The sequence below is a fragment of the Phoca vitulina genome, unplaced genomic scaffold (assembly GCF_004348235.1).
Source record: "Phoca vitulina isolate PV1807 unplaced genomic scaffold, GSC_HSeal_1.0 scaffold4, whole genome shotgun sequence".
Taxonomy (NCBI): Eukaryota; Metazoa; Chordata; class Mammalia; order Carnivora; family Phocidae; genus Phoca; species Phoca vitulina.
In genome coordinates, this window is record NW_022589707.1 from 13,939,312 (window position 1) to 13,947,703 (window position 8,392).

General features: G+C 47.8%; 1 pseudogene; it reads left to right on the plus strand.

The window, feature by feature from the left end:
* Window positions 1–1,073: 1,073 nt before the first annotated feature.
* On the plus strand, window positions 1,074–3,466 carry LOC116630609 (annotated as a pseudogene).
* Window positions 3,467–8,392: the final 4,926 nt, after the last annotated feature.

An 8,392-nucleotide genomic window follows, 5' to 3' on the forward strand; every position in this document is an offset into this window, starting at 1 on the left:
GGGGTGGGGTTCTGCCCTCTGAATCTCACCATATTGTTACTCACAGAGGGGCTTTGGGGCTGAGGAGTACAGGCTGTGACCTGCCATCCTGAGGGGCTTCTAGAAAGCACTGCGGCCCAGGGCATGTTGGTCAGACACCCCAGGACTCCGGAGGCTCGGTTATCTATGGTGGGGCAGTCTTGAGAAAAGTATTGAAGGAAAGTATGGAGGATCCTGGATTACTTCTCTGAAAAGCCTTTGGGCGTGGTATGACAGAAGCAAGTCTGCTTTCCTCAGCGTCAAAGGCTGTCTCCTGAATCCCCAGAAATCTGTGAATGGCACCTATATTCATTCCCAGCATTGCATAAAGAATGGCTACCCACTCTTTGAGCCTCTCCCCTGTCACTGCCCCTTGGCCCACGCCGAACTAAACCCAGCCCTGACCTGCATGCCTCAAACTCTTCCCTGCATCCAAGAAACAGTTTCTTCGGCCTGGACTGCCTCCCCTCAGCCCTTCTCCATCCCATGAATTTCTCCTCCACTCGTTTAGACTCAGCTCAGATGTCGGCTCCCCTGGGAAGCCTTCCCTGACGCCGAGTATACATTATCCGAGATAAAGAGAAGCAAAGATCACCGTTTCTAAAAACATTCACTAATAAATGGCCTCTCGTAGTAAATACTACTCAACAACTATTTATTGAGTGCCCATTACGTGCCAGGCACTGATCTCCACACTTGGAATACCGCGGCAAGTGAAAGAGACAAACATGCCCACGCTCATGGGCTTACACTCCAGCAAGGGGCAGGGGGACAGGGTATCCATACACAATAAACACAATGACAAGTAAATTATATAACATGTTAGAGGTTGATAAGTGTGTGCAAAAGGGAAAAAGTAGAGAAGGGTAAAAGGGACAGAGAGAGTTGAGGGCGACAGGAGAGAGGGTGGGGTGGGCTGAAGGGGGATATGTAAACAGGCCGGCTTCAAGAACTCAAGAGAAGGAAGGAGGGAAGCAGAGGAGGAGAGCAGACTACAAGGAGTGTCCAATAAGCAGCCAGAAACGAGGCCAGAGTGGAAGCCAGGTGGAGAGGCCATGTTGAGGAGGAAGGAGAGATCATCCCTGTCTACCCTGCTGCTACAGAAGCGAGGTGGGCACTAAGAGTCACTGATTCAGCAACAAGGAGCGCAGAGGTGGGCGTTACAAGAGCAGGTCTGGTGGGGCGACCGGAGTGAGGGCTGACTGAAGCGAAGTGGAGAGAGTGGGGAAATGAGAATGTGGAGGGAGTGGGTGTAGACAACCCTTTTGAGGTATGCTGAAAAAGGGGAGCAAAGACAAGGGACACAAGCTGGAGAGGAAAGGCATGTGGATGAAAATAATCTAACAGAGAGCAAAGCACCGGGGCCACAGGAGAGGAGGACTCTTGCTAGAGCAGAGGAGGACGACGGAACAAGTGTACATGTGCACAGGCCACGGAAAGTCCTGACTCCCCACGGAACTGCAGCCCCATCCATATTCACCATGTTAGGGACCTGGGCCCTTTGTTCAAATGTATTCATTTATTCATTCATTCCACGGATTTTCACTGAATGCCCTCTACATGCCTGGTTTGTTCTAGGCACTCCCAACACCCAGCACACACAGGCCCAATGATCTCTGCTCTCCAGTAGGCAACGTGCTCGTGGAGGATGCTTTGCATGTCACCAAAAGATCCTGAGTTTGACAGACTCAAAAGACAAGGACATTTAACATCCCCTATAATAAAAGTCCTGATAAATGTTCACATTATGTCATTATTATAGCCTTAATCAAAATGTATCACCATTGTCTATCTGCTACACTGACAGCAAATTTTTTTATAATATTTATAACTTCAGCACCTAACAGTTTCTGACACAGGGAAGGGACTTTTGAGATGTTTATTGGATGAATATGTGAAACCTGAAAGATGAGGGAAAATCCTCATTTCGGGTTCCTCCATAATATTCACCCATGTAAGTCACCCCGCTATACTTTCCAAAAACAAACATCTAAAGGTGACATCTAACACCTTTATGCAAAATAGTGACTCACACTGAAGTATGAAGCAGTTTCCTTGGATACTTTTCTCTTAACAGCCAGCTCAGATGGGCCGTCCCTTATCGACTGGACTTTTCCATGGAGTGGGACGGAATGGAGATCTGAGAGGGATAATTTGGAAACCGAGGTACCACCAGGTAACCGAAGACAAGATGTCCTGGCCCAGTGGGTTGGTCCTGCTTCAGCATGGTGACATCAAATATCATTGGAGGGGATGTGGGAATGGGACATGAAAGGGGTTCAGAGGGTGAACAGAATTTGTAAAAGGGCTCCTCAGTTTGAGGACACTTGGAACCCCCGTGGCTGATAATCCCGAGCTCCATCCCCAGCCATTTCTAGGTGGCAGGAAACAAAGCGTCTAATTCTAAATTGGTGTTTCTGATTGTTTTAATTAGTAGGCTGTCTATGTCTGATTAATTTTTCACCCTCCCAAACTTCCCATCAGTATATATATATTTGGCACCATGCAAAAGCCACTGGCCTTTAAATGACTTGAGCTCTGTGCATCTGGAGATGGGCAATCACGGAAGAACAAGCCAGAAAGCAATTTTTTGAAGGAGTGAGGGGGAAGCTGGTACTTGATCTTATTACTTCTGACCAATTTCTTGCTTTCTCTTTAAAAAAGAAGTGGAATCGTTTTGAAATTGTACCTTCTGCGAAGGGCTCCCGCTGCGAGCGTCTGCCAGGCTGGGACCCACAGCCAACTCCACCCCCAAGTAGTTTGAATTTTGAGCCTCCTGTAGTCCTGATGAAACTTTCACATTCCTCAAGTTCATGACACTTGGAACTTCAACAGTAGGAAGTTTATGCACATTGGGACAGGTCAGCACCGGGTACTAAGAGACGAGACAGGAACTTGATACAGATGGATAGGAAGAAACCAATAAAGGACACTCTGGAGCAACTAAGTGACTTTAATGATTTCACTGAAGAAAATCATGTCTAGAAATATGACTTTGGTAGATGAGCCAAGTGGAATGCAACCGGCCATGCAGGCAGCCATGAGCCAGGCCTTTAAGACCCCAGACGTCATCAGATTATTTGCCAAAAAATGGCCAGGTCAGCTCCAGACAAGGTGAGTGGAAATGGATGGAGAGCTCGTGGTGGGAAAATCTGGAAAGAGGCCTGAACACCCAACAGAAAGTGGAGATACTAAGAGCTCTCAGGAAACTTGGAGAAGCTGAGTGCAGGTAACAAGGCCCTCTTGTCAGCAAACGCAGGTGCTCTCCTCAGCCAGTCTGAGACCTTGGTGCTGGAGGCAAACTTCTGGCACTGACAAGTTTTGAGGTTGGAAAAACAAAAAGATGACAGGGCCTGGAAGCTTGGGACATTCTTGCTATACGTGGCGTTTGTCTCCTAGGGATTTTGAATCATTGCCAAGAAACCAAGAGACTCTAGAAATGCATTGATAACCTAAGAAAAGGTGACTGAAAAACATAGTTGTGGCTTCTGGTTATACCCTTCATCACGGTGCTTTGTGATCCTAGACTCATTAGGATGAGGGACACATGGGATCTTATTCGTTATGTCTTTCGTGTTTGAGAGAGAGAACAGGAAACAGCTTCTCTGCCTGTCTTGATTAAGCCTCCTTGTTACTAAGTGCTGATAGTAAATGAAAAGATGTGAACTAAAAATTAAAATTAAAAAAATAATAAATTGCACCTTTTGTGATTTTTATGGCTGGATATTATCGCATTATATGTGTAGACCTCATTCTGTTTATCCATCCATCTGTTGGTGGACACTTGGTTTGTTTCCACATCTTGGCTGCTGCGAACACGGGTGCACAAGGATCCATTCGAGCCCCTGCTTTCATTTCTTTTGGGCACATACCTAGAAGTGGAATTACTGAATCATATCGTGGGTTCTACTGACCCTTTGAGAAACTGCCAGACTGTTTCCTGAAGTGGCTGCACAATTTTATATCCCACCACCAATCAGCAGGGTTCCCATTTCCCCACGTTCTCACCAACACATGTGATGTTCTGCTGCTGTCGCTGTTGTTTTTATAGTCACCCTGTGGGGTGACGCGGGATCTCACTGCGCTTTTGATCTGCGGTTCCCTGAGGATGAATGCTCCTGGGCACCTTTGCAGAGCAGTAAATCAGTAACAGATAACTGTTCTGCTTCCTTCAGGACTCGGTGACGGTGGCACATGACACGGGGGATGTGAATGGACTCTGCAACGCTCAACGCAAGTTATTAATAAGATGATGCTTCCACACGAGGCACTGATGTGTGACTTTTGTTCTCACGGGGCCGTCCTAGCCACTCCCACAACTTGAACCCCTGAGCGGTAAATTCTGATAACACCCTGGTGCAAGTGTTTCCAGCTGTTGAAGGGGGCTCTCGCCTGAATGTTACCCCCTCCTTTAGTTGCTGGTCTGATGTGGAATTGGGAATCTGTTGTATAGAATGGAATTGAGTCTAAGAAAGATTTTGACCTTTTCTTCCAGGCACATCTGTGTGTGGATTTGACCTTGTAGTTTTACTTATTTTTTTTTTTTTTTAAGATTTACTTGTATATTTTAGAGAGAAAGAGAGATTGAGAGAGTGCGAGCAGGGGGGGAGAGGCAGAGGGAGAGGGACAAGCAGACTCCCTGCTGAGTGCGGAGCCTGACAAGGGACTCCATCTCACAACCCTGAGATCATGACCTGAGCCGAAATCAAGAGTCAGATGCTTAACCTACTGAGCCACCCAGGCACCCCTGACCTCGTGGTTTTAAATGATCTTAAACCACCATTATCAATCTGACACTCTGACCATGTGACCTGAAAAGAATTTTATATTCTGGCTTGTGAGGTCACACAAACAGTAATGACTCAAACTTCACTGGCCAGAGCTTATTCAGAAGCTCAGAACACTGTCAAACGCCCCTACGCAAGTGTTTCTAGAAATCCAGACTCACAAGAATCATCCCACCAGGCATCCCATGCCCTAGAGCCCTCATGGTGCTCCGATTGAAGTAAAAATGGGGAGAATGCCTCTCTCCTCCACTCTGGATACCTGGGGACCCAAGCAGGGCTGTGGGCGCTCTGACCTCACAGAGCCCTTGGAGAGAACTGCCCCGAGGACTTCCGTCTATGCCACAGGCTGCAGACCCCAGGCTGTGGGTGAGGAGGAGCAGACCCCAAGCTGTCTGCCTACACCCATCTCCCTCCTTCTCTGGCTCCTCACCCTTATGCCCGTTCTGCTCTGCCTAGCGCGGCTCCTGCCTCACCTCCATCCTGCACTGACCAGTCAGGGATACTACACAGTGCAGTACCGAAGCCAAGGTCACGGGCTTTGGAGTCAACACAACCGGGCTTTCAGGGACAACTGCACCAATTACACACGGCAGCTTTGGCCATGGGGCTTCCCTTCATAAGCCTCCGCTTCCCCAGATGCTAACCAGGGATAAAGAGACTTTCTTTCAGAGTCATCATGAGAATTAAGGGCTTTAGGGGAGCAGCCGGTACGGGGCACAGCTCAATCGATGTTAACTCACCTTATTTTTATATATTTTTTTTCTTGCAGTTGCTCCATGCCTAAATCCGACCAATTCTCAGCCCTCTCACCATTAATATCTCGGACCAAGTCCCCACCATCTCTTGCCACATTGCTCTAAGAGTCTGCTTACGTTTGCTCCTACTTCCCCACGGTGAACTTGCACACAGCAGATGGAATGCGCCTTTCCAAATATGAGTCAGATTCTGTGTACCCTCCACTTAAAACTCCCATCACATTAGGATAAAGGCAACCTGCTCTCCACGGCCCCTGCCTCTTCCTGCCCCAGCTCCTCATCCTCCTCCCTACCCTCCCGACCCTCTGCCCAGCCTCCACCTTGCTTTTCCTAGGCACACTACAACCTGTCCTGCCTCGTGGCCTTTTCCTTGGTATTCCTGCTGCTGGGACTGATCTCCATATCACTTAAGTGTCGCTCAGATGTATCACTGTGTCCTTCCTAGTTGACCTTATGTACACCAGATGCCCTTCCCCCAGTGGCACTCTCTAGTCCCTTGCTCTGCTTTAATTTCTTCATTGTCTTTGCTATGGTCTGAATGTCTGTGTCCCCCCACAAACGCTTATGTTGAAATTCTAATGCCCGATGTGACGGTATCAGAAGGGGGGGCCTTTGGGAGGTGCTTGGTCTTGAGGACGGAGCCCTCGTGAACAGAACTAGTGTTCTTAGGAAAGAGGCCCCCGAGAGCCCCTTGCGCTTTCTGCCCTGTGAGGACACAGCAACAAGTCAGCCATCTCCAACCCAGAAGAGGGCCTTGGCCAGAACCCTACCATGCTGGCCCTGTGCTCTTGGACTTCCAACCTCCAGAACTCTGAGAAATAAATTTCTGTGGTTCATATGCCATCCAGCCATGGCATTTTGTTATGGCAGCTCAAACAGACTAAGAAAGTACTGGTCACTCTATGAAATTATACCAGTTGTGCATTTATTTAACCCATGGTATTTATTTTGTGCAGTATTAATGTAATGCATATTAATTTTATGCAAAATTAATTTAATGCATAAAATAATACCCTCCTGACAGTTCCTATCTCTTTACCTATCTCTATCTGAATAGCACTTCTCACCACCCGCGTGTTAGTCATTTATGTGTTTTGCCTGTTATAGTCTGTCTGTCTCATTAGAATGCAAGCTCCCTAAGGGCAGGAATCTTGATGGTGCCTGGCAGTGCTAGGTATGGAGTCAGCCTGCAGTAAATATTTGTTGAATCAGTGAATAAGTCTGTGCCCATTTCCTGTCTCCTTTCTGAAACACAAGTTGCCTCTACGGATCCAGCGAGGAAGGAAGGCTCCGTTACCCCTGTCGTCCACATCCCATTTCTCACTGTGTGGGAGGCTGGCTCATCTCTGGTTTGGAAGGCCTCTCTAATCTCTGGGCACCAGCAGTGCAGATGTATTTCAAGTCGACACAGGCCATGACGGAGCAGCTGGTGAGAAAATTCAGTGCTTGTGCAGGGCTCTAGGTTCATGGTCATCAGACATGGGCCGTCCATGCGGCCATGCAGTGTCCCCGAGGGGCCTCTGAGGAGACAGCAGCCCAGGCCAGCGTCCCTTCCCTGGCGTCAGGAGATCAGACTGCCATGGGAAGGGAGGAGTCTTGACAAAGTGGTCTGGTATCTCTCCAGGTTCGAGACCAGCATGCCCAGGGGGGCCACTCTGCCCTGCAGCTGCTCATGGACTTGCCCTAGGCTCTCCTCTTCAAGTGTGCCCAGGACTGCAGCCTTAACTCTTGGCCCATTCAGCCCCTTCATCTTCTCCATCCTGAGCTCCTGACACAACACACTCTCAGCTAGCATAAGTCACACAAATTGCCACTTTTGCATGTCCATGTGTGTGGTAAAATGTACCTAAGGCTTATCGTTTTAGCCATTTTAAGTGTACAGCTGAGTGGCATTAAGTACATTTGAGAACTTGGCCTTCAGCCTCATTTTGTTCAGGCAATAACATCTTCTTTATTGACACAAGCCTGCCTTCCCCTGGGCGTCCTTCTTCCACCCTGGTCACTTCTCAATCTTCTTTGTGAGCATCTCATAACCTGACCTCCAGACGTTAGCATTTCCCAGGGCTTGGCCTCCTGCTCTGGTCTACACACGCTCATAGGTGATTATATACATTCCCACTGGTTTAAGTACCATCCGTAATTTGATGACCCCCAAATTTAGATCTGCAACCCACATCACTCCTCTGAGTTCCAGACTCACATACACAACCACCTCCTTAAAATGCCCCCTTGGATATCTCATGGGCATCTCATTGTTAATGAAGCCAATACTCAATCCTCGATCCTTCCCCTCAAATCTTCACATTCCTCCATCTCTGTAAATGGTACCACTATCCACACAACTGTTTAAGTAAGAAAACGAGGACACCTCCTTTATTATAATCTCTCTCTGCCTCCAATTCAATCCATTACCAAGTCCTGTTGGTTTTGTTTCTCCCTCCAAAATATTTCTTGACTCCATCCACCTCTCTTTCATGTGCTTCCTAATATGTGATTCATCCCAGCCCCAGCTTTCACCTGGATGGTATCCTCACCGGATGTTCTTACTTCTGGGCTTCCACATCTACAATCTATTATCTCTGCAGAAATTAGGTCATGGGGCATGCCTCCTTCCTAAAACCTTTAATAGTTTCTCGTTATACCTGAAATAAAACACAAATGTTTCATCACGGCCAATAAATCCTAAATGATCTGGGTCTTGCCTAATGCTCCAAACTCATCCTGTGGCTGCCTCCTCCCCACTACACTCCAGCCACCCCGGCCTCCTTTTTCCCTTGAACATACAGAACTCTCTACTTTGTGGCCTTTGATTATACTCATCCCTTTCCCTAG